Source organism: Tenrec ecaudatus, chromosome 2 (assembly GCF_050624435.1).
Source record: "Tenrec ecaudatus isolate mTenEca1 chromosome 2, mTenEca1.hap1, whole genome shotgun sequence".
In the NCBI taxonomy this organism is placed as follows: domain Eukaryota; kingdom Metazoa; phylum Chordata; class Mammalia; order Afrosoricida; family Tenrecidae; genus Tenrec; species Tenrec ecaudatus.
Window position 1 is genome coordinate 41,575,710 of NC_134531.1, and position 27,679 is coordinate 41,603,388.

The following is a 27,679-nucleotide window of genomic DNA, read 5'->3' on the forward strand; positions in this document are numbered from 1 at the left end:
TGGCCTTCACTTTACCTATCAGGATGCCCTTCTCTAGTGATTGGTATCTCCTAATGACTCTTTGAAGATTAAGGTGTGCCTGACCAACGCCATGGTTATTCAATCACCTCATAGGAATATGAAAATTGGACAGTGGTTAAGAAAGACCAAAGAAGAATTCGTGCATTTGAATAATAGTGATGACAGAGAACATTGAAAGTACTACAGACTGCCAAAAGAACAGACAGACATATTTTGGAAGAAGTACAGCCAGAATACTCCTTAGACACAATGAATGAAAAACTTACGTACTCTGTACATCTGATCAGGAAAGACCAATCCCTACGTCTGATACATGTTCACCTTCCACACGTTTCCAGTCTGCCGATTTTTCTCCACATAGTACCAGCTGTCGTAGAACTCTGTGAAGGTCATGGCCAGCTCATAGACATAGTCACAGAGGGGATAGAGAAACAAGTCATCTAAGATCTTCTGTAGAATCTCAGGAAGCATAGAATGCAGCGGCCAAGTTTCCACTTCTCCTGGTTCAGGATGAGCTTGGTCTCCCACTCAGCTTTCTGGAGCATCTCTTCCTCGACATTGGCCAGGCGAGAGATGGACCTGATTCTAGTGAAGACATACAACAAGGAGACAGCTGTGTTTCCTCTGTCATCCAGCATTTTGTCAAAGACAAAGATGTAGTTATTCGGCCGGTTATGAGAAAGATCAGCGTGTTTGATACATCTATAGGCAATAGATGTCTGAGCATATGAATATCATGCTTGGTAAAGTAGAAGGTCAGTGAAAAGAGGAAATCCCTTAACAAGATGGATGGACACAGTGGCTGCAACAATGGGCCCCAATCTCGCAGTGGTGAGGATGGTGCAGGACTGGGCAGTGTTTCATTCTATCGTACATAGGGCCGCTATGAGTTGGAACTAACTTGATAGCACCTGACAAAAGCAACAACAACAATGGCATGCCCACACTAAGTGAGATGTACTCTCAGACAATATTCTGAGGTTTACAAGACTTTTCTTGGTTAGCTTTTGAAAGCAGATGATCTTGCTAATCTATTTTAGTCTACATGTCCTGCTGAAATTGCTCCACCGTGGGAGAACCTGCTGATGTTTCAAATACTGGTGGCCTTATAGCCAGTATTGTAGCAGACCACCCCAGTAGAGCTTAACTGACAGGGTGTGGTAGGACCAGGCGTTCATGCTCCTCTCTCTCTCTCTCTCTCTCTCTCTCTCTCTCATTCACTCTCACTCTCTCTCTCTCTCATTCACTCTCACTGCCATCGAGTCAAAGCAAACTCACAGGCTCACAGCAACCCTACAGGATAGGATCGAACTCCCCTGTGGGTTTCTGAGACTGTAACTCCAGGTGCTATTTGGAGCAAATTAAAGGACACTCAATTAGAAACAATTGGGGTTGATGGAGATTTTAGGAAAAGGCCTTGCGGGGTGAACACCAGTCCATGTTGATCTTCATAAACGGCTTCTTACAGATGTGAAAACCTAGAGATAACGCACACAGAAATCTCAGAGTGTTTTAGGCCTTGATATTGAAGAAATATGCAGGCATGGACACATATAGATGCATATACCATCATTATGAAAACACTGAATGGATCAATATAAAATAATTTAGATATGATTTAATGAGAGAATTTGGAATAAAAAGTTCAGAGAAGTCATGAAACTACAAATAGATATGCAGTAAGGGATATTGAAAGAAAATGATATCTGCTCTACTCATAGGGACATAATCAATTACATTTCACAGAAAAAAGTCGATATCAATTTATATAGTCCTGAATCATTTGTATGGCTCATTTCTACAAGTTGTCATCTAGGCTCAGCACCCTATAGAATCAGCCCCCTATAGAAGCCTAGGCTCAGCCCCCTGTGAAATCAACTAATCCCCGGAAACCCTAGTCTGCCACTCAAGAAGCCTGTGATCTCGTTTGCTTCTTTCAAAGTCTTAACATTCTGTTTAGCCTTCACAATTCAACTACCAAATATTTATGATTGAACTCTTAATTTGCTGATGAAAGTTTAGTGAGGTGTAATTGCTTTAAACGTGATAATTCACCATATTTCCTACATATAATCACTTGGATTATGTAAAAGTTTGTACCTCCATGAAGTAAAGTGAGAGGATCTTGAGGCACGTGTAGTGGCTGTGTGTTGTGATACCAACCTCGAGGTTAGCAGATTGAAACCACCAGCTGTTCCTGGGGTGGGGGTGGGGGGAAATGAGGCTTTCATTTCTGTAAAGAGTTCCAGTCTTGGAAACCCACAGGGATGGTTCTGTCTCATCTTATAGGGTCAGAATTGACTTGATGCCAGTGAGTTTAGAGGGTTTTTTAATTGCTCCATTGTTGTTGTTAGGTGCCGTTGGATCACTTTGGACTCATAGCAAACCTGTGCAACACGCAGTGAAGCATGGCCGGGTCCCGCACCAGCCTCACAATTCCCCCGTGCTGGAGCCCATTGTCGCAGCCACAGTGTCCATCGAGTTCCTTGTGCTGCCCCTCTACTTTATCAAGTATCACTCCCTTCTCCAGGGCCTGCTCTTCCTGACAACATGTCAGAAAGATGTAAGTTTGGAAGACAAGGCTGGCTTATCCTGAAAGGAGCAGTCTGACTATAGGATGGCCTTCCAAGACAGATTAGTTTGTCCTTTAGCCATCCAAAGTTCTTTCCACATTCCTCCCCAGCACCACAATTCAAACACACTGATCTTTCTTTGGTCTTTTTCATTCAATGCTAAATTTTTGCATGCATATGAGGTGATTAAAAATGCCATGGCTTAGGCCAGGTGCATCTCAATCTTCAAAATCACCTCTCTGCTTTTCAATCTTCTAAAGTGATATTGTGCAGCAGATTTATTCAATGCAATTTGAGCAACTTCAACAGGTGTCAACATTTTGCTAATCTAGTTTAATTTTCCTGTGCTTGCCTTGATTATATTAAAGAACTCTGCCACCTGGAAACACAGCATGGATTCCACTAAACTGGCAGCTGAGAATTCCCCCTGGCCACTTTGGGCTTCTCATGCCTTTGGATCAACACGTCAGGAAGGGTGTCACTGGGCTGAGTGGTGTGATTGATCCTGATTACCAAGGAGAAATTGAACTGGTACCTTGGCAGTGGGCTACTGGAGAAACAAATCATGAGATGGAGAGTACATATTTGTTTGACCTCTCCCTCATGGTAGCATTTCTTCTTTGTCTGGCCAGAGATCAAGCAAACATTGCTTTTCAATCCTCTAAAGGGATCTTGTGCAGCAGATTGATTCAATGTAATTTAATCTTTTGACTGCTGCTTCCATGAGCGTTGATTAGGGATCCAAGCAAGATGAACTATTTGGCAGCTTCAGTAGGCATCAACATTTTGATAATCTAGTTTAATTATCCTGTGCTCCTCTTGATTATATTAAAGCCCACATGTCCAGTCTTTTAAAAAACTGATTTATTGGCATATAACTCATGTATTATACAATTTAATAATTCAATCACATCAAGAAGATCGTGCAATCATCACAATCAATTTCAGAACATTTTCTTGTACTTATTGTTAGTTCCCCATTTCCCCCCAACCTCCCCTACCATGTCCCTAGATAATTATTAGCCCAGTTAGTCTCTTTAGATTTCTCTATACTAGAGTTCAGATACCAAAAATCATAGTATCACAAATAGGAAGCAAACAAACCAACAACAATGATAGAACCAAAGGAAGACAAATCTCAATTGAAAAGAAAGCAGAAAATATTAAAAGCCGAAACAACTTTAAAAGAGAGATTTAATGATAAACTGTTACATTTTATCTTAACTACAGCTGCCATAATCAACTTGATGCTCTCTGTCTGATAGAAAATCTATTCATATATATGGGTTATGGCCAGAGGAGATTCAAGTCAGACACTTAATCCACGTGGAGATCCAACAAATGCATCTGAGGCCTCTACTGTCTTCCATAGCTTTCTCCAAACCAAGTGTTCACAATTTAAACTCTGATATCATTTGCTCCTTCAGATTTGAATTTTTATTATTTGCAATCATTGTATGTTAATCCGGGTTGACTTGAGAAAAAAAATCAGAGACATGCATATGTGTACACGAAAGAGCTTTTTGTTTTTATTTATTGTTTTGGTTTTTTGTTGTTGGTTTTGTCTTCTGTGTTAGACAGGGTTCTCTAGAGAAACAAAACTAGAACACCTACAATTTTATATATAGATAGAACACAATGAAATAAACAGCCAATTTAGTCCATAGAGCAGTACAGAGGGCTCAATTTAACTCACTTCTTTGAGATAGTTAATATACTGGTAGTCCTTCAACTCACGAGAGCTGTTGGGTGTGAGTCAAGGAAGCAAAGAGCTGAGTGTTCTGTAAAGCAATATAAGCAGTCTGGCTACAGGCAGCAACCAGCAGGGCAGGTCACCAACAGCCAGCCAGATGATGGGGTCTGACAATTCCTAGCTCAAGTAATGTGTACATCAGTGTGGTGAAGCAGGTCTCAAAGGAACTACAGTGACATGGTCCACAGGTTGCGTGTCCCACAGGTAGTGTAGCACACAAATTGAGGCAGAGAACTCGCTAAGGCAGCTGCACACTGGTCTATCATTAGAGAGCAAGAGATGGACAGGTTAAACATGTGAGGCTTGCTGAGCCACTTATCTCTTTGCCTTTCAATTAAACTGCAACCTTTTAAATCTCACATGTGTCTGTTAGCCAGGTTGACACAAAAAACCTACCTATCACATCTTTCTTTGTTGTTTTGTTTGGCTTTGCCTTGTTTTTGCTCTTATTAATGTCTCTGCCTGTCTATCTAGATAAAATAGGCAGATAAACAATTCAGAGAAGAAAATGAGATGGATGCTTCCAGGAGGAAACAGAAAGAAGGGGAGGCGAGAGAAAGGAAGGGATGTGTGTCAACCACCCCAGGGACAAGGGAACAACAAGGAAACTAAAACTGATGGAGAGAAGGCCGTAGGATGCCTACATTAATCAGGATCAATGTAACAGCTAGGAGTTACTGAAAGCCCAGAGGAAAGTAAAAGGAAATAGAGAAAAGAACTAGGAGGCCAAGGACATTTATAGAGGTCTAAATATAGGCATGTACATATGTAAATATATTTATATATAACAATAGGAAAATAGATCTATATTTATATGTTAAGTATTAAGGTAGCAGATGGACATTGAACCTTGACTCAAGTACTCCCTCAATGCAAGAACACTTTGTTTTAATAATCCGACATTCTGTGATGCTCACCTTCCCGACATGATCACTGAAGACAAAATGGGTGCATAAGCAAATGTGGTGAAGAAAGCTGATGATGCCCGGCTATGAAAAGATATAGTGTCTGAGGTCTTAAAGGCTTGAAGATAAACAAGCAGCCATCTAGCTCAATAGCAACAAAGCCCATATGGAAGAAGCACATCAGCCTTTTTGATCATGAGGTGTCAGTGGGATCAGATATCAGGCATCAAAGACCCAGAACAAAAATCATACCAATGTGAATGGGGAGTGGGGAACACAGAGTGGAGACCCAAAGCCCATGTGTAGACAATTGGACATCCCCTTACAGAATGGTCACAAGGAATAGATGAGCCATTCAGGGCACAATATAGCACCGATGAAACATACAGCTTTCCTCTAGTTCTTTAATGCTTCTATCCCACCACTCTCATGATCCCAATTCTACCTTACAAATCCAGCTAGACCAGATTATGTACACTGGTACAGATAAAAGCTTACAACTCAGGGGGTCCAGGATACACAAACCCTTCAGGACCAATAATGAGAGTAATGATTACCAGGAGTGTAAAGGGAAGATGGGGGGAGAAAGGGGAAGTGGATCACAAGGATCAACATATAAGCCCCTCCCAGGGGGACAAACAACAGAAAAGTGGGTGAAGGGCGGATGATGTAAGATATTAAAAGAATAATTTATAATTCTTCAAGAGCTCATGAGGGAGGGAGGGAGCAAAAAAATGAGGAGTTGATATCAGGGGCTCAAGGATGAAAAGGATGATGGCAACATTTGTACAAATGTGCTTGATACAATGGATGGATGGATGGGTTGTGATAAAAGCTGTAAGAGCCCCCAATAAAAGTATTTAATTTAAAAGTAATTATGTATTTGAGAACAGCCCAGCCCAGGTCATATCATGTTCATAAGTCCAATATTAGCCCATATGTCCAATACTAGTCCATAAATTCCTCTTTAGACTCATATAGCCATGCAATTATGCCAAATGCAGGAAGATCACAGACCGATGGATGGCAAATCTTGTGGATCCAGTGGCGGTAGAAGCATCTCAGCACTGGAATGGGTCTCCATGTGGCAACTCCAGCTCCCAGAGTTCTGGCTGCATCAGCGTAGCTCCATCAGGGTGGTAGTCAGTCTCCATCAGGCTGGTAGTCAGAAATGTCTCTCAGAGTGTGTCCCACCTCCAGTGAGCTATTTATCTCCATAGTGCATCCAAAGAGGTCATCAAGCTGTGACCTGATTGACAGGCTATACTCCACCCCTTTAGTCTTAAGTCTCCAATGGACACCAGATCATGTAATTACCACACCTTAGATCACAAAGGCTGGGGTGCTTCTTCCATGTTGACTTAGCTGACACCTCACTTTGATGGCTCCTTATTAAAAAAAATTTTTTTAATCATTTTATTGGGGGCCTTTCCAGCTCTTTTTTAAAAAATATTTTATTAGGGGCTCATACAACTGTTATCACAATCCATACATCTACATACATCAATTGTACATCTGTACATTCTTTGCCCTAATCATTTTCTTCCCCCCCCCTTTTTTTTTTTACATTTTATTAGGGGCTCATACAACTCTTATCACAATCCATACATCAATTGTATAAAGCACATCCGCACATTCCCTGCCCCAATCATTCTCAAAGCATTTGCTCTGCACTTAAGCCCTTTGCATCAGGTCCTCTTTTTTTTTTCCACTCCCTCCCCGCTCCCCACTCCCTCATGTGCCCTTGGTAATTTATACATTGTTATTTTGTTATATCTTGCCCTATCCAGAGTCTCCCCCCCCCCCTTCTCTGCCGTCCATATCCCAGGGAGGAGGTCACATGTGGATCCTTGTAATCAGTTCCCCCTTTCAAACCCACTCACCCTCCACTCTCCCAGCATTGCTCCTCACACCCTTGGTCCTGAAGGTATCATCCACTCTGGATTCCCTGTGCCTGCAGCCCCCGTATGCACCAGTGTACAACCTCTGCCCTATCCAGCCCTGCAAGGTAGAATTCGGATCATGGTAGTTGGGGGGAGGAAGTATTCAGGATCTGGGGGAAAGCTGGGTTCTTCATCGGTACTACCTCACACCCTGACTGACCCATCTCCTCTCCAAAACCCCTCTATGAGGGGATCTTCAGTGGCCGACACCAAGGCCCAATGCTCCTTATTTTAAGACAAGCCTTTTAGAACTTATTCTTTGTGATAGCCAGGTACCATCTGGTTTCTACACCACATGTTGCTATAGCTCCTATTTCTTCAGTGATTTCCTTAAGAGTGAACATCATGTGATGTGATAATCCAGTGGTTCTCAACCTTCCTAATGCCATGATACTTTAATACAGTTCCTTATGTTGTGGTGACCCCTAACCATAAAATTATTTTCATTGCTACTTTATAACTGTAATTTTGCTACTGTTATAAACTGGGTGACCCCTGTGAAAGGGTCATTTGACCCTTAAAGTTGTCGTGACCCATAGGTTGAGAACTGCTGTCATAATCACTAATTGTCCTTATATTTGAGCTAGAATTAAGTGTGAACCCCAGAGCCATTCATATAGCTATGATTTTTAAATCTCTCTTGTTCACTTTAGAAACCTCATTACCATTTTAGGATAGAGAACATTATAAATCATCCCCCAAGGGACATAGTGTAAGCCCACTGATAGTGTCATTAATTTAGGCACTGGTGTGGAATTGAACACACTGTCAAGAAAAGGAAATTATACCAAGTATGGGCCAGCTCTTCAGACAGCAATGTGTGAATTATAGACTTGGATGGGTATAATAATTTTAGTATGTATGTATTATCAAGTAAGCCTCCATTTTTTCCAAGTAAATTTGTTTTATATTTTAATATTTTCATTGGTATAAAATTTATGTGCCATGCCATCAGTGGTTTAAATATATTAAATGAATTGTGCAAACATCACCACCATCAATTTTAGAACATTTGCTTCATTCTTGAACCCATTATTATTAGCTCCTTACTACCCCTCAACCTCCCTTCCCATAACTGTAAGGAATTATTAATCTAGTTATTGTCTCCGTAGCTTTACCTATCCTGGGTTTCATATAAAGAAAATACTATGAAAAGATCTAACAAAGACAACACAATAATATACAGAAAAACCTCACTCTGAAGGAGGGCAAAAGATAACAGGGTCTAGAACAATTAAAAATGGGTCAAAGGGGAAACCAAATGATAATATGTTACATTGTAACCTAACTTGTACTTTCCAATGCAGTCTTGGAGGGCGAAACTATACACACTCCTCATCCAGTCCATGGTCCAAGGAGTTCAATGGAAACCCCCTTATAATCAATCTTTACTCTATGGGTGAAAACCAAGCCAAACTCATTGCCATTGAGTCAATTCTACTCATGGTGACCCCATAGGACATAGGAGAATTACCCTTGTGGCTTTCCGAGACTTTAACTCTTTACAGGAGCAGAAAGTCCTGTCTTTCTCCAAAGAATCAGCTAGTGGTTTTGCCATGTGGACTTCAAGGTTCGCAACCAAGATCTATGCCCCCAGGGCTCCTCCTGCATGACTGACCTTCCCCCACATAGGCCAGGCTGTCATAGGATGTCTTCACATCGCTACTTAATATTGTATATTTTTTCATGTGTTTTGCCCCTCTACACCCATAGGAATTGGGAACCCCATGATAACAGGAACCTTTTTGGTCTGTTTATATCCTAAAGAAAATGTTGACTACATTTTAATGGAATGAATGAATGAATGAATCTTAGTAGCTATGGGGGTTTGCTCTGTTAGTTATCTTCCAAACATCTGTTCCCCTTTCACATTCCTAAAATTGTATGGCTTTCGTATTGTAAAACCATACTATATTTAAAATTTGGTGAGATTTCGTTGGAGTCCCTGGGTGGTGCAAGTGGTAAAAATGCACCTGGCTGTTAATTGAAAGGTTGGAGACTCAAGTCCTCTAAAAGGTGCCTTGGCATAAAGACCTGGCAATCTGCTTTTCAAAAAACAGGCAAAGACATAAATCTATGGGGAAAGCTTTCAAGCAACCAAATGAAGCACAGTATTTGGTTCCATGAGGCTAATAGCCTACACACACACACACACACACACACACACACACACACACAAATAGCTGGATGGTGGCCAATTGCTATTACTGAACATTTTGATCAAAGATTCTGTGTTAGTCCGGGTAGACTAGAGAAACAAATTCATAAACATGCATATGTGTATAAGAGAGAGTTTTATATAAAGGGTAATTGTAATTAAGAAAGCATCCCAACTCAGTCCAGTCCAAGTCCATAAATACAATATTAGCCCATATGTCTGATCCAATCTACAAAGTCTTCTTCAGACTCACAACACACATGCAATGATGCCAAAAGCAGGATGCCCACAGGCCAGTGGGTAGAAAGTCTTTGGATCCAGTGGTGGTGTAAGCATCTCATTGTTGGGAGGGGTCTCCATGTTGCTTCTACAGCTTCAGAGGTCTGGTTGCATCAGGGTAGATTCATGTGGCTTCTCCAGCTCCATGTACTAGCATATAGTTCTATGTGTCTTGTCAGCTGCAATGTCTCCCAGGGAGTGAACAGATAATGAGGTGTCTCCTGCCTCCAAGGAGGAAATTCATCAGTTCCCAGAATTCTCAGGAGAAGGCCATGCACACACACACAGGTTTCATTAGCTATTTTTCTTAATTCTCAGAATGATACCAGTTTAGGCAACTACCATACATTCCATAGTAAACTCCTGATTAAAAGGGGTAAAATGCTGAACAAAATTTCAAATTCTCATGAACTCCTGACATTCTGGAATCGTTGAGGCTCAACGATCACCTAAAACTATTGCTTGGGGATAAATCTTTAAACCTTAACCAGAAATATTAAATCTCCTGAAATCTTAAAACAATGGTTTAGTTTGACTAGTTGGGTCTCTGCTGGGAGCTTGGTACTTTTCAGTTGATATTTATCAAAAGAGCACACATGGAAAATTGACAACTATTTGGAACATGAGATAGGAAATTTAGGGGCTGGTGCATTTGCGTGAATGGGGGAGGAACAGCTAAGGGGCATGAGGATGTTTGTCCAATTCCAAGAATGTAATCTGTGTCACTGATTTGTGCCTCTAGAAAGCATCGAGCCCGAGTCTATATTGCTGTGTGTATTCTCAACAAAAAATAAATAAAAATTGTACAAAGCACAGGAATAAAACTTTCTGGAAAACCTCGTGGAGCACAGTTCTGTTTGATACCCCCGGGATCACCCGGAGATGGCGTCACTGTGGTGGCAACTGAGATTTCATCACAGCTTGGAGGGAAGGCTCTTTCCACGAACCAAAGACAATTGAGATCTCTCCATAAAAGACATCAAACCAATATATTCAGTATCCATTTCATTCAACCAGAAAATATTCTGATAGGAGATGCCTTCCACCCATACCTGGAATTGTCACCATTATTGCTACGTGGACCGTCTTCACTTTTTCTCACTGACAGTCTGATTCTCCAACATGATGTCCTTCTCCTGGGACTGATCCCTCATGAGGACATGTCTAAAGTCCATGAGAAGAAGTCTTGACATCCTCACATCTAAGGAGCATTTTGGTTGTATTTCTTCCAAGTTAGATTTTTTTTTCTCTTGGAAGTTCATAGTATTTGTAATCTTCTTCAACAACACTGTAATTCAAAGGCATGGATTCTTATAAGATCTTCCTCATCACTGTCCAGCCTCCTGAATATACCATGGCTTGGGTCAGGCTCGCATTCGTCTTTGAAGTGACATCATTGTGTGTTAACCTTTAAAAGAATTCTCTTGTAGCCGATTTGCCCAAGGTTTTCCTCGCGGCTGTTTCCATGGGCATTGATTGTGAGTCTAAGTAAATTGAAATCATTAACAAGTTTAATCTTTTCTCTGTTTATCCCAGTGCTGCTTACTGGTTCAATTGGTGTAAAATTTTGGTTTATGTTGAAGTGTAATCTGTATTAAAGTTAGATTTCTTTATTTTAACAGTGTTTCAAGCCCTCTTTGATTTCAGCAAGCAAAGGTGTGTCATCCTAGATGATACTTTGTAATTGGAATGTGGTTTTCTTTATAAGACTGATAGCTTTTCATTGTGAATTGGGTGGCAGTTTACAGAGCAAGTCATCAGTTACACATTCAGTGATTCGCATACATTTTGCTTCAACTCATCGATTGCAATCTTTTCGATTGCAATCTTTTCAAATCATCGATTGCAGTGCATCACTTGCACTGCTTCCTCCCTTTGCTTCCTGTTTCCTTCCTTCTTTGGCTAGCCCTTCTGAACTTTGCCCCCCTTTGGTTTCCAGTGGTTGATGATATTAAGGTGTGCATATGTCCCAACTTGTCTATTGTTTGGCTTAAAATTGGGCCGTGGGAGTGTGAGTCTATTTCTAGACCTGAAGGATGACTAAGGCCTGTAGTCTGGAGAATTCCACTAGCAACAGGATTTACGTCTGTTCCCTTTAAGCCTTGCACTCAGCCCAACGTCATCTTTGCCACCATCCTTTTATGCCAATGTCCTTCTTATTGTATATTTCCTTTCCCTTCATCCAAGTTAACAGGTGTCTACCCTCTACCATCGACTACCAAAAGAACAAATCTGTCTTGGAAGACGTACAGCCAGAATGCTCCTTAAAGGCAAGGATGGTGAGACTTCATCTCATATACTTTGGACATGTTATCAGGAGAGACCCTGGAAAAGACATATGTTTGGTAAAGTAGAGGGCCAATGAAAAAGAGGGAGACCCTAGACAAGATGGACTGACACAGTGGTTACCCCAATGTACTGAAACCCATCAACAGTTGTGTGGACGGCACAGGCCTGGGCAATATTTCCTTCTCTGGCGTATAGGACAGCTACCAGTCAGAACTGCCTTGATGCCACCTAACCACAACAAAACCCACTAGCCAGTGACCACTGTGAGCCACTGGGTTTCCATTACTGACATTTTAGAAATAGATTGAATAGGCCTCACTTCTGAGCCTGGAAGTTCCACTAAACCCTGCGTAATATCCTAGCCACAAGCAAACGTTCACTTAGAGGTGAGTAGTAACAGGTCTTAAGGCATACTGGCTTCAAAGTCTGTGGTATCACCATCGCTCCCATTGGTATGTAGCTAAGCAGACAGACATACCTCTTTCTGCTGGGCTTTGCTTCATTGCACTTTGAAGGTACTTCTTTTCCCAGTAATTGAAGAGCCGTGGCAGCTCCGCATCAAACAAGCCTACTGACACCATTTTTTTTCTCCTATCAGCATGTTTTCACTGCATGTCTCTGTGTCACCTTTGGGTAATCTTCCGTGTTTCAAGCTTTTTCTTCAGGCTATCACAGAGTTAATCGTGTACACTGTAGTTGACATAGCTTTTATAGACACTGTGAAACTGAAGGAGCCCTGGTTGTGTGATTGGATAAGCAGTAGGCTCCTAACCACCAGGTTGACAGGTCAAAACCACCAATGACTCCTCACGAGAAAGATAAGACTTTCTACCCCTATAAAGATGTATGGTCTTAGAAACCCATGGGACAGGTCTACTTTGTCCTATAGGGTCACTGAATCAGAACCAAGCAATGGCAGTGAGTATTTGTTTGTTTGTTTATTTGTTTGGTGAAACTAAAACTATTTAGGCGACTCCCTCCAACACTGCGTTCTGGAACTGAACTAGTAATGCGTCTGATATACATCTATAAACTCATCTCAAAAGGACTTCCTTCAATAAATCTGGTTTTGATAAAAGGGACATAATGAGCATGGAAGCTAATGTCTCTAAAGAACAGACACTGATGGTGTCTAATTATACTTTATTACTTTATAACATGTCTGGTTTCAGATATTTGATCTCTGCTTCTCAGTCTTTCAAAATAACTATGTTTAAATCACATCGCTTGGTGCGAGGCACTTCTTGCTATGCATCGGAACCAGTGCAATGGCAGTATTTTATTTCAATTTTTTTTGTAGCATGAGGAATGTGGAATAAATTTTAAATAGTTTTTACATTAGTAATTGCAAATCATGGTCAGTTGCCTGGGAACTTTGGACATGAACTTCAGAAAGATAAATTCTTATAAATTATTCCAGCTTTGACTTTGGGAAGATAAACAATGCGAAGTCTAGGCTAGCCAATGCTGACAGTCCTCTAACCTCTAATTCTATATTCAGAAAGAAAGTAGACTTTAAGGGGCTTTTGTTTACTCTTCCTTTGATTGCAAGTTGTCGGAAGCCTGGAGTTGGTATCTTAACAAAGCAATCTCTGTACAATTTTTGATTCAGAATGAAATCTACTTTCTAAGAAGAGACAGAAGGACAATCATGCAAAAATAGGCTTTATTTTATAGAAGAAACAATCAGGGATTGACTGAAAGGCCTTTCCTTTAGAGCAGCGGTCCTTAACCCGTGGGTCGACCCCTTTGGGGTCAAATGACCCTTTCACAGGGGTGGCTTAAGACCATCCGAAAACACATTTCTGATGGTCTTAGGAACGGAGACACCGCTCCTCGATCCGTCTCCAGGTGGGTCTGCCCACGTGCAGATATGCCCACATACGAGTGCCCGGGAATGATGACATCATCGCACCAACCGCGTCACATACACCCATACAAATACAGGTGTATGTGACAGGGTTGGTGCCATAATGTATTTATGCAGACCAGTCAGACATGTGCAGAGAGCAGCTACTGTGTAGAAAGTAGCTACTCTGTTAAAAAAAAAAAAGCAACTGTATTGAAAGCAACAGCATTAGAGGTAAAACAACACTTCATGAATTACAATTACTAGGAAAATGTAAAATCATCAACTACTGCAAAAAAATCTATGGGAACTTAATCTGGATGCTGATCTGTCTTTTTATATTAGGCTGTAGTTATGTTAAATTTGTACAATGAAAATATATCCTGCATCTCATATTTCCATTATGATTCATAACAGTAGCAAAATTACAGTCATGAAGTAGCAATGAAAATAATTTTATGATTGGGGCATCACCACAACATGAGGAACTATATTAAAGGGTCATGACATTAGGAAGGTTGAGAACCACTGATTTAGAGCATTGAGCATTTTACAAGGAGAAAAATCATTACTAACTTTCCGAACACAAGGATGAAACCATTTTCATGACTTAAATTGCTATATTCATCTGGTGTGATTTTAAGCCCTGCCCTTTGCTCCTCTGTGTATGTAATTATGGGCACAGTCTGTTAATGCAGATTGACAAGCTGAGTGCCTGTGGAGCAGAGAGGGGTTGACTAGCCACCCTTCATGCCTCCGCTACTGCAAAGAGCTGTTCACACAAAGCTTCTGCGATCAGCCAAGTTGCAGGAGTAGCCTCTCTTCTTAATAAAATAAACCACACAAAAATGTTTAAAGTCCACTGTAGAGAAGGGTAAGATAATATTGCCACAAATCATAATAGCCTACTTAAATGAACATAACACAATGTGAAGCGATTATTCCTTGACGTGTCCTCCATCTAGGCCTATACACTTCTAAAGGCAACCCCTGCATCTGACTCCTGAAAGGGCTCACTTGCTGCTTTTAATTCCCCCATTCCAGGACTTCTTCCCAGACTCTTCATGTTCTAGTTATCAGCTCTTCACCCCAATTTTTAAAAAGGTGTGTCTGCTCTGTTTTCACTCTCAACCATGACAGCTCTGATTTGAACTGAAGCCCTATTTCAAACCAAGAGTGTTTTCATTTCAAATGAATCTCACTCCCATGTTTCACACCTGTGCCTATGTGTAGTTTAAGCTCTATAATCACAGATTTCTTAGTGTGCCTTCCTTCCAGAAGTGGCATCTCCTTAACCTCCTTCCCATGAGTGTAGACTAGACTTAGTGACTCACTTCTAATGAATTGAGTGAAACAAGTGAAAATGTGTGATATGAAGTAGTCTCAATAACCGTGTGGAAAATTGTATTATCTTGTTGAGATAGTTAAGATTTATTGTGCCAACCTGGCCGATAAACACATGTGGGAGTAAATGAAGGGCAGAGAGATAAATGGCTCAGTAAGCCTCGCCTTTCTAGTTCTTAGGTCTCTTGCTCTCTGTTGGTCGGACCAGGGTGCAGCTGCCTTAGCAGTTCCCTGCAGCTGGCAAGGCTCACTTCCTTCACGAAGTCACACGGAACTACCCTGATGCAGCCCTGGGTGCTGGAGCAGCTGTGTGGAGACCCCTGCCAGCGCTGAGATGCTTACACACTCACTGATTCAGTCTTCCTCCTGCAGTCGGTGTCATTGAATGTGTTTTGTGAGATGGAGGACTTTGTAGATTGCTGTTGGACATGTGGGTTAATGTTAGACTTATGAGCTTGGACAGCACTGGGTTGGCACGCTTTTTAATGTACACTTACCTTTTATATAAAACTCTCTTTTATACATAAAAGTTTCTGTGAATTTGTTTCCCCAAGTTTACCCAGACTAACACACTTTTCATTCACTGTTTCCATGAACTTTTTGGAGCTCCCTCACACAGAGATACTGTGGCTTCTGTTTCAGTTACCTGGTTTTTCAGACTATCTTGGATCATCAACTCTGAGAACAACCAACTCTCTGGTTTCCAGCTGCCCTATCAACTCAACAACTCCCGCCATTGGGTCCATGCAGACTCCTAGTGATCCTATAGGACAGGGTAGAACTGCCTCTGGGTTTCTGAGACCGTAGCTCTGTTTGGGAATAGAAAGGGTGAAGACTATACTTTTAGGGATCGTTTCTATAGCTGGTTACTAGAGAAGTTTCTCTCATCATGTAGAGCACTGAAAACCATCTAACAGCTGGTGTGGAATGGAAGCCTCTTGGTAGCAGCCATCACAGGAGTGAGTTTAGTGTTGGACCTTCCAGTTCTGGCTAAGCCTCAACCTGGCTATAGCCTCAGCAAGAGTTAGGCTGCAGGCTCATGAAAGACTGAGCCAGAGCTACCACCTAAGCCACTTCTGAACACCTTCCCCTTAATGTAAGATAATAAATATGCGTTGTTACCAAGTTTTAGGGTAATCAATACCTTAATAGATAATACATGCAACTTACTACACTGCCTTGGCCATGGTTTTAGAAAGAAACTACCTTAATTTTACTGAATTTTGAAACACCAAGGTGCATCAAGGAACTATTTTCCAGAGGAAAAAATTACTACCACATATTACTAAGATTAATGTCCAATAAAATTTATAATGATTTTTCTAGGGTTTGGGATTTTATAGGTTGAAGCACAACTGCTTCAAGATTCCATGATTTTAAAAGGAGATATATTAATCATAAGCATATTGCTGAAGATAGCATTTTGAACTTCTAAGAAATCCTTGTAGGGTAATACAGGAAGTATTGTGTCTGGTAAGTTATCTATCAGTCATAATCTTAATTTGTCAAGAACTTGCTTGTACTTTACATGATTTAAAGAGGGACATAAAGCAAAGTTGAATTTTAACCTCTTTCCTAGTGATTTTACTGAGCTTTTCAAAGGGGTTCAGAAAGCTCATAGGTCAAGCTGTGTCTAGCTTTGATTTGCCTGAAAAATTGCATTAGCTCTGCTTTATGGCCACTTGCAGTTTAATAAATGACTTGGACTTTGATTAATATCATTGAGATTAGGCTCAAGAATGTCTATAAGACTTTGGGAAATAGTGCTATTAATTTTATAGAAAGAGTGATTTTATAAGGTGGAGAGAAATACGTGATTGTTAGTATTGGTTCAAGTATAGGTACTGAATTGAGAGCATTTTAAGGCCTTGAAGAATCCTAGTTTCTATTCCTTATAAATAAAACAGGTGAACGTGATTTTTATTACACATTTATCAAATGATTAAAATAAGTTAAGGGATTCTTTAATGAAGTGGCTACAGCTACTCCGTGCTTGGTCTTCAGAATGATTATGAAGTAGAAATGCTGGTTGTCTTGCCTAAGTTGGGGACCCCAGATAGAACTCTCCTAGTCTTTCCCTGCCAATCGCTTTCCTCTGCGCAGCTTACATTCAAGGCCTCAAGACCACTTTTTGTTTGGACTTGATTATCTATGGGTGTTTGTTTATGAAGCAGGAACTATTGAAAACCTGAGTGTAAAGATATTCATTAAAAAAGATAAATCATTGCCATCATCTCCGTGTACTCATTCCCCCATAAACTCAGTCACAAAGTCCCCCAGTAATCCAATAGATAGTTATTGAGCATTGATACCATTGCTTCCCAACGTAGGCGGTACCACTCCCTGCGGAGCACTGGAAAGATGCGTGGCTTGGATGAGGGTGGGGGCATGCAAAAATAGTTATCTATGCTTTATCCAAGACTATGGGCTACAATACAAAGGTGCTTGATTGCCAGGGGGAGGGGGCGCTGGGTGATTTTTGTTTTTCTGGAAAAGGCTTGGTAAGCCAAACAAGTTTGGGGAGCTATGATCCACACTTTGCTCATGGTAGTGATCTTTCCTCTGCCCCAGAATAGGATTTCCTTATTTGCCTGGGAGCCCGGAAGGCAGCGCTTGAGCCCTCTGAGGGGGCCTGCTTGTCCTTATTTACCCTGGACACTTTGAGTGGTGTTGGACCTAGGGGAAACTTCATTCAGTAAAATAACAGATGAAGAGACACTGGTGTCTTACCTGAAGTTAAGTGGCAAGGGTCTCTATTGCTAGATTTTCCAGTAAAGACACTTTTCCCCCATTTTCCCGTGTTAAATGGAAGTCCACTAATTAGTTCACCTGGGGCTAGGCGGGGTGTTCCTGCAGTGGGCACGGCTCACAGGCATAAGTGATATTAAAGAAGGCACAGCAAAGCCAGAGGCTCACTCGCATAGACTGGGACGGTCACCCCTGAATGCGGTTCTGGAGAACATCACAAGAAGATGTAGGTAGACATGGAACAGGCTGTGCACGCACCGGCCTACGTGACAAAGGGAGTTGATCATGTCAACCCTGCATTTTAAACGAACAACTCAGTGCAATCCCTCATTTTTCAAAGTTCAGTATCTGCTGGGTGCTGTGCAGATGATAGAATCTATACTACACGTTTGATCTCCTTTGGGGATGGTGGACATTTGTCTGTGTATTTATTTTTTTGCTGTCTTAGAACACTTAGAATCTCAGGGCATGCGCAGAAGCCACATGGAATGCCCAGGGCACTGACAAGGGAGCTCCTAACGAGGTGCTTGAAGCCAAAGCATTGTGAGCAAGGAAGCCACGTCAGTTAATAGCTATCCACTTGACAGCAGATGTAAATAAGCACAAAGCCCGCTACTCTGTGTTCAGCTCACACGCATAGGTTCCAGCAGTAAAAATAGCCTCAGTCACTATTTGTCCCCTTTAATTCCATCTCACCTTGACTAAAGTCATCCCAAATAATTGTATTTTAATCACTCACTTTCTCAAAGAGCATCTTATTGCCAATAGATTGATTTTCAGATTCCCCAGTCTGGGGTCCAAAACCCTCTGGGATTTTGCCCCAACTTACCTTTCCATCTACAGTCCTGGTGGCATGGTGTTTGCTCATTGGGCTGCTAATCACTAGGTCTGCAGTTCACAACTACCAGCCACTCCGTGGGAGACAGATGAAGCTTTCTACTCCCATAAAGCATTACAATCTCAGAAAACCAAACGGGCCTTTCTAGCCCGTCCTACAGAGTGGCCGTGAGTTGCAATGGACTTGATAGCAGTTAGTTGGGTTTGGTTTTACTTTTCCACCCAGGGGAGCCCAGGCGGTGAGGGCAGTGGGTGACTGGCGGGCTGCTGACTGCTAGAGGAGCAGCTGGGAACCACCAACCTTTCAGTGAGAGAAACAGGAGGCTTTCTACTTGCAGAAGGAGTCTCAGAAACCCACAGGGACCATCAGACCCTTTCCGATAGAGTCAGTGGGAGATGGAGTGAGTATGTGACTTTTCCATCCATATTGTCAACTGAGCTTCAAACTGAACTACTCCTCTGCCTCATCATAGCCCCTGCCCAACAGCCTTTATCCCTGCTCTGCCCTCAACACGGCCTCTATCTTTCTCTTCTTTCAAATTCTCTCATCCCACGTGGAGGCGGAACTCCATCACTGCCAGGTCAGATTCCACCATGCTGTTCTGATTTTCTCTCTGCCCCTACTGCCACCCCCACCCACCCACCCCCACTCTTTATAGCTTCCTGCTGTCCTTTCCCATAGCACTTCAGTGGTCTATTTATTAAGATTCACACGTTCTCTTATGAGCAACTAGGTGGGTAATCTCAGTAGTGTAGCTCCAGGAGCTTGCAGACGGCGAGCCCTTAGTAAGTAAAGGCTTGTTGAGAAGATGAGAGAGACCTACCCTAACTGGTGAAGTACTTACTGTTCTCCTCCTCTTTCCCTCCCCCCTCCCCCCACCCCACCTTCTTCCTCCTCCTCTTATTCCATCAAAAGAAAGAGCCATCTGTATAATCTCCATTGTACTTTAGCAATGTTATGAGACCACAGTGGATACTCAGTGAGTGGCTGATGGGCTTGGTCCCCATTTTCAGGGTGCTCTCAGCCTGAAGGATAATTGGCCTGATGATACAAGTATCAAAAGGCAACATTATTGCTGATGCACATGCAGAAGAAACTGTGGGGTCTTTTCAAGTAGAGCAGCTAGAACATAATGAGTCCACCAGGACGCGCATCCATCGAGGACGCTGCCACTCTGGAGCTCTGAAGTCTTCTTAGTGGTGCCCTCACGCGAAGTTTCCCACGCAGGACCGGCAGCTGCCTTTGTTCATCGGAAGGGCAGCAGGAGCATGTTTTCAGCCAGGAAAAGGAGAGAGTGGTCCTATTATCTTTTTTCTTTTTTAATTGATAAGCTTGGCATGCTGCTTCTGCTCTCTGGGAGTAAGCTTTCTGAAAATATTTTTCATTTATCCTGATATAAATTATAGCAAGTCAGATTTGTCTAAATACCAAGAGAACATGCCTATGGTCACACATTCTGATTTGAGAAATGCACTTCGTATAATAAATTAATAAACATTCATTTATATGTCTTGCGTTTTGCTGACTATGGAAGGCCTGGTTTAAACTTAAGGCGCTCTAACAAAAGGGAATACTTTTAGATTGTATTGTTTTGCTTTATTTTAGGATCCTAACTTTTTGCTGATGGTTCTTGTGTGTGTGTGAGTGTGTATACACACAAATCTTTACATCTATACATATATATAGAAACTTCTAGGATCGCTGTTCTAATAACTGGAAATAGAGTCATGATGGGGTAGTTGAAACCAAAGCAATGAGCAATAAAATGGCCACATATGGCGGGAGACCTGCGTGTCCGTCAGAACCACTGATGGGAAGCAGAATGACTCAGGAAGCTTGCCTTTGTCCTTCCTATCCACACAGCAAGTGGCAACAGCAACAGGTAATTGAATTCAGCACATCTATGTTGCACACCGTGCTTGCATGAGTCAGGCACTAGGGAGTTTGTGAAGTCCAGGCTTGGCTTCTAGAGTCTGAGGAGTACACATCCAGCCACAAATATCTGCCTGCTCCGTGCAACCCAGCACACGGCAGGCGCGATAGGGGCAGTAGACTCGTTACACCTGGAGGAGTCTTGAAAGGCTTCACCGAGGATGTGATTCTTCTTCCTTTTTTTTTTTTTGCAGTTTTAAAAATCATTTTATTGGGGGCTCATACAATTTTTATCACAATCCATCTAAGAGGCCACCAGACAGAAGGGAAAGGGCAAAGGAACTGTCCTTAAGCATGGAGGCATAAAGAGAATGTACGAGAATGATATGGTGAGGGGCACGAATGGCTGAACCAGGGGGGAGATGAACTGAACGGAAGCAGGAAAAGCAGGCAGAGTTCATGTTATACCATGTCAGGGATGTTGGTCTTTCCCCGAGGGCAGTGGGTAGCTTCGCAAAGACTTTTCCTGTGTAGCTAAGTGACATGTTCATATTTGCTATGATAACTCATACCAGGAAGGAGAAAGACAAGTGATGGATGGGTAAGGAGGACATGAAGCCTCTCGTTTATCACCCAGACTTGAGATGTGAAGATACCACTAACAACGATACATTCTGCTTTTGAAGACACATCCCTGTCATGCATGCAGGGAAAAATGCTCAAGGCAGACAGACAGACAGACAGACAGACAGACAGACAGTGAATGGAGCAGTTCTGTCACATGGTTTCAAAAATCAGACGGAGATCTAAACCACGGCTGTTGGTATTGGCCAGTGTTCAACTCTGGGGAAAGTCCATCTACCAGGTTGCACTGGCCATGAGCTTGACATAAGTAGAGTTGTCCTCTTCTTTTTGTGGCGTTACAGAGGAGGGGAAGCTTTAAGTGCGTGAGTTGAGTACTTGGGGACAGGTAGCCGGCTGTTTCTTCACTTATTAGGCAAGGCTCTTTGTCCAGAGTGTCCTTCCCTTTGGATGACCAGGATGCCATCATTGCTGTCCTCTTGATTGGTTAGAGTCGCTGATGTAATTATACATGAATGGAAGTCTGAGCCTTTGGGAAACTGTAGTCCTTTGTTCTTAGGATCTGTTAGGTGACGGTTCCTTCAAGGAACTGGGTTCACAGAGAAGAGGAGAAGCCCCCAGGCGTTTGCTTCATGGAAGTTATAGTCCAAAGTACATGCATGATCGCCTCTAGAATTAGAGCAAAGAGGAATGCAGCATTGAAAACTGACATTTCTTCAAAAGCAAGATTTGAAATAATTTGGAAACTGTGTATACTGAAACCAAAACTCTGGTTTATTGGCAAAAGAGTCACATTTATATTAGAATTTTTCTGGCAGCATATTAGGATCGGGGGCCAGAAGTCTTGGATTTTTCATTTTGGTTGCTGTAGTCTCTGCAACCACAGTTTCCTCATCTGTAGAATTAGCACATTAGACCAGATTAGTGGTTTGCAATCTAGTTACATATCAGAATCACTTGGAAATGAACTGTTCTAATTTTAATGAAATCAGCATTCCCATGGAGGGAGGATAAAGGCACGGGCAATATTAAATACCATGTGAATTTTATATTTTTGACTCCAAGATTAAAAGTAGGTCAAAAGTTCTAACTGTAAATCCCTTGGCGAGCGTTGCTTTGCTAGTAGGAATGGATTCCCCAACGAACAAGGTAAGCATGGGTTTGTGTTTCGTTATTCGTCTCTAGCGAACCATGTCACCTGGTGAAATTGTGTTTATTTGGCTTACTGAGGACTCCATCCCTATCAGGATTTGTGAATTTGAAAAGACAAGTTTGAGAGAGACAAGTTCTAGCCACACTTAGAAACAATATCTTTGAGGTAGTTTTAAAAATGTGAAATTGTTCACACCAGATTGGTAAACAAGGAAGCCCCTACTTACCTTATTCTTTGAGTAGTCCAACAGTGTCTGTACTTGTGTCCCAAACACACCCCAACCCACTGCTGTAGAGCTTATCTGCACACAACTACTCTGCAGAACTGAGTTGAATTCCCCTATAGTGTTTCCCAAACAGTAACTCTAAGGAAGCAGACTGCCTCATCTTTTCTCCCGTGGAGTTCCTGGTGGATTTAAACTGCAGACCTTAAGGTTCTGAACGACTAGGTTTCCTTGTACATTCATGCTACTTGTTCGGCGCAACAATATTCTTAAACTTGTTACCAATATTAATAACATAAAATTTCCAGCATCTGTTGAAAATTGGACTGACTTAGCACATCTGAGTTGATATTTCTTAGTTGTGAAGCCGTAGTAAGCCACACTCCGCACCTGGCTCATTTCCTTCATCCTAAATTACCTTCCTGCTCCTAGGTGATGTTTCAGTTTCTGACAGCTGAACAAAGTGAGTTTTAAGGTTTCAAATCTGAATCGTTTATTTCCAATCCCTGAAAACTGATGGTAAACAATGTTCTATCTATGTTATTATATAACACTGAGAACATTTATTCTTTGAAGATGGAAAAATACTAGAATCCAAAGAGAGGGCAATGATGTTTCTATTAATAGCAGGGTCCCAGACTATAAGAGGGCATTTGCTTGGGGCTTAAGTGGGTGGGGGTGGGAGGAAAAGATTAATCCACTTTCCAGAGATTTTTAATGATGTCTCCCCGCACCTTTTTTTTTTTTTAATTCTTCCCTGTTTGGGAGTTGCATCATTAATTGGGATTGAATTGCCTTTCTCTGGGGAACAAAACAGGTTCTTATCAGAGCTTTTGTGCCCTTAATAGATCATTGATTTGCCGTGGGAATGCTCTCTATTTTATCTTTTAACAATTGGGTGTTTGCTCTTTTATTATTCTTTCATACCATATTATTAGGACTCAAGGCTGACATCATACCATTCCACAGTTCAGTCACATCCAGCAGTGTTGTACAATCACTGCCAGCATCAGTGTCAAACACTTTGTTCCTTTTGTGCGCTCCCGGATGTCAGCACCCCTTTCTCACCCCAACCCGCACCTCCCCTGCCACACAACACTGGGACCCTTGGTCTAGTTAGTGTCTGTATAGATTCGCCTATCCTAGGTTTGACATACTGAGAAACATAGAAGGTTTCTAACAATGACAACAGGGATAAGCCCCCATATGAAAAAAAAGTAACCCAGAAAACATTAAAAACCAGATCAACAAAAAGGCAGCTCAAATGACCAAGTTTTAACCGTTGAAGTCAGATCTATCATTTTGCTCTACCATAGCCGTCTGCACAATACTCTGTCTAACAACCAGGTTATGAGGCTGTTCTTACATATTCTGGAAGCTATTTCCTTCCTTCACTTTCCTTGAACTTTCATCCACGTGGCTTCTTGCTTTGTCTGCCGCAGGTACCTGCTCTTGGTGAGGATTTGTTGTCAAGTTTATCTTGTCGGTCCACTGTAGGACACAGCTCTGTTTGTCCTTAGAGTAATTTAAATACACTTCTCAATTCTGTTATTTTTTAGCAGAATCATGGGAACTATGAAGCTGCTCACTGAAAATGAAGCTAAGTTAAATTTAACATTGTGCATTTCTTTTCTAAAACAGCTGCCAAGCGGGTGGGGGGTCTTTAGATTTTACTTATCTATTTTTAAATTTTTATTGAACTATAATTAACATATACAATTCCACAATTCAGTCATATCAAGAAGAGTTGTGCAATCATTCCCACAATCAATGTTGGAACATTTTCTCCCTTCATGTACCCCAATTTCCTTATGGCTCCTTCCATGCCCCAGGCAATCAGTAATCCAGCTACTGTCTTCTTAATTCCACCCATCCCAGTTTCCCTATACAGATAAACATACAAAACAATGGAAAACAATAAGCAAGGACCCAGTACCTATAGAAGGGGGAGCTGATAGCAGTGAGGAATGTATACCCCACTCAAGAGGAATGAGTAACAGAATTCCAGGTGAATGGATACACTGGATGGTGTAAGAGATGGCAAAAAAATAGTAAATAAAATAATCAGGGTTCCTGGGGATTAGGATGGGGGAGGGAGGGGAGAAAAGGGAGATGATATCAAAGAGTTCAAGAAGAAGGAAAATGTTCTGAAACTGATGGTGGTAGCAACGGGAAAATTATGCTTGAGCTAACTGAATTATGGGTTGTTGTAATATATGGAAGCGCTCCCAATAAAATGATTTTTTTTAAAAAGGTAAAGACTTCAATCTAAGAGAAAGCAGAAACTTAACCACTTAGAATAAATTCACAATTGTTCTAGAGGGAGATCAAAGTATAAGGCATTCCATTCTAAGTGTGGCTGCTAAGAGCTATTTTACAGGTTTATGTATTTATTTAGTCTGCTATTAGGGTTTTTAACATTCCTAGCCTGTGTGCACTAGGTATTAACCTGGGACTCAATCCCTGTGGTGCTCTGCAAATAGATTTTTGGGCTATTACTCTCCTCGGTAGTGTGGTAGCCACCTAATCTGGTGTCGATTTAAGGATTAAGAGTGTAGGGGTGGAATCTAGGCTGTCAATCTGGAGTTAGACAATGAGAGTTCTGTGGGCATGACCTTCTCCTGAGAATTCTGGGAAATCTGGTACTTCCTACTTGGAGGCAGAAGACACCTCTCTCTCTCTGCTACTCCCTGGGAGACATTGCAGAAGACAAGCCACATGGACGCAACCAGACCTCAGAAGCCAGAGAAGCCACAGAGAGACCCCTGCCGGTACTGAGATGCTTATAACGCCACTGGACCCAAAGACTTTCTACCCACTGGCTTGTGATTGTCCTGCATTTGGTTTCATTGCATGTGTTTCATGAGTCTGAGGAAGACTTTATGAATTGGTGTCAGATATATGGATTGGTATCGGATTTGTGCTCCTGATCTGGACTGGGCTGGGATGTTTTCTCAATGGTCAATTGCTCTTATATATAAATCTCTTTCTTATAGGTATATGTGTGTCCATGGATTTGTTTCTCTAGTCTGCCTAGACTAATATAAGTAGCTTTCCACAAACCAGGTGTTTAGAATTTAAGCACTGGTCCTTTTCCCTGCTCCATGGTTAGAACTTATTATATGCAATCTTTGGATCACACAAGGCTGGCATGCTTCCTCTGTGTGAACTTAGCTGTTGCTTGGCACCCATGACTTATGTGATATCATGGGGGCAAATTCTCGGCAGGGCCATGTCATAAGAACTTATAAAAATAGAAACTGTAAAAAAATAAGATGGAATGTATAAAAATCGACATTCTAGGCAATAGTGAGCTGAAATGGACTGGGATTTGTGATTGGGAATCAGAGAACCATTAGCTTTACTATGCTGGGAATGAAACAATCAAGAGGAATTGTATCGCATTCATTGTCAAAAAGACCTATGTTGAAGTACAGTGGTGCCTGTTGTAGGATTATATCTACCCCCCTTCAAGGAAATCCATTCAATACCACGATCATGCAAATTTACGTACCAACCACCAAAACTAGTCATAAAGAAGTTGAAGAATTCTACCAAAGTCTTCAGTCTGAAATTGATGAAACATGGAATCAAGAGGCATTGATAATTATTAGCAATTGGAATGCAAGAGTTGGAAACAAAGAGGAAGGAAGAGTAGTGGGAAAATATGACCTTGGTGATATAAACAAAGCTAGAGATCAGATGATAGCATTTTGCAATGATTATCACAAACACCTGTTTTTCAGCAACATGGTGGCCATACACATGGACTCCTCCATATGAGATACACAGAAAAAATGCTTTCCAAGTAACCCTGGCCATGCAGTGTTGCCTGGCTTCATGACCATTCCACTGTGTGTATATCCCATAATTTCCTTAATCTTTACCTGATAGCCATTTCTACTTCCATGTACATTAAGTTGTATAGATGATTTATTTCAAGGTCTTTGCCCGTTTCTTCCAGGTTATCAACTTTGCTGGAATACAGCTTTTCCTAGAAGTGTATTTTCCTCTTTTTACTTCGATTGGGAACATGGAAGAGAAGCACAAATAACGCAGGGCAGAGAAAGATAACAGGAGAAAGGGGCAGGAAAGGGCAGGGCAGTGAGGGATGCCAGAGAAATAAGAGGAGGAAATTAGGGAGTGAAAAAGAAAGGATTTCCCCACTCAAAAGGAAAAGGCAAAGGCATATAAGCAAAACAAAACAAAAAATTTGGTGTACTGGTTGTGCACAAGGGCACTTCTCTGCAGGCTTCTCCCCAGGATTCTTCAAGGGGCTCCTCCAGTGGTTACTATCTAGAGGTCATTACTGGAACTCTTTAGATTTTAACAATGTCCTTAATTCAAATCTAGGTTTAAACGACTTTTGTCATGACATATAAATGAATCTCACAGTTAATTCCTTTTAAAATGAGCAGCAATACATCATCACAATCAATTCTAGTGCTCCCTCCCCCCAGTACAATCATTATTTGTTCCCCAATTCCCTTTACCTTCCCCACACACACCTCCCCCATCAAATCATTGCATCAATTATTGTCTCCATGCATCCACTCCTTCCCTGCTTCATAAACCTGGAAACTTAACAGAAAAACCAAAATGAAACAGAAAGGAAACCAATAATAATATATAGATAAAAATAAAAAGAAAGAAAAGACCACCAGCAATGTTTTTAAAAGCTAGGGAGGAAATTTCTGTTGTGGAACAAGTGAAAAATATTTAAACCTGGAGCAAATTCAGGGTGGGTCAAGATGAGGTGATCTGCCTTCCCAGCATGATCCCTGAAGACAAATGGGTGCATAGGCAAATGGGGTGAAGAAAGCTGATGGTGCCCGGCTATCAAAATATAGCATCTGGGATCTTAAAGGCTTGAAGATAAACAAGCGGCCATCAAGCTCAGAAGCAACAAAGCCCACATGGAAGAAGTACATCAGCCTGTGTGATCATGAAGTGTCAATAGGATCAGGTATCAGGCATCAAAGAACAAAAAAATCATATCATTGTGAATGAGAGGGAGTAGATGGGGGACCCAAAGCCCATCTGTAGGCAAGTGGACATCCCCTTACAGAAGGGTCATTGGGAGGAGATGAGCCAGTCAGGGTGCAGTGTAGCAATGATGAAACATACAACTTTCCTCTAGTTCTTTAAT

General features: G+C 41.6%; 1 protein-coding gene and 1 pseudogene across 1 annotated transcript in view; both read left to right on the plus strand.

Annotated features, from left to right (window-relative positions):
• The window catches only part of GHR (growth hormone receptor), a 312,451-nt gene that overhangs the window by 11,892 nt on the left and 272,880 nt on the right, over positions 1–27,679 (plus strand). The gene's annotated exons all lie outside the window — the stretch shown is intronic.
• LOC142441885 (small nucleolar RNA U3) lies at positions 15,946–16,036 on the plus strand (annotated as a pseudogene).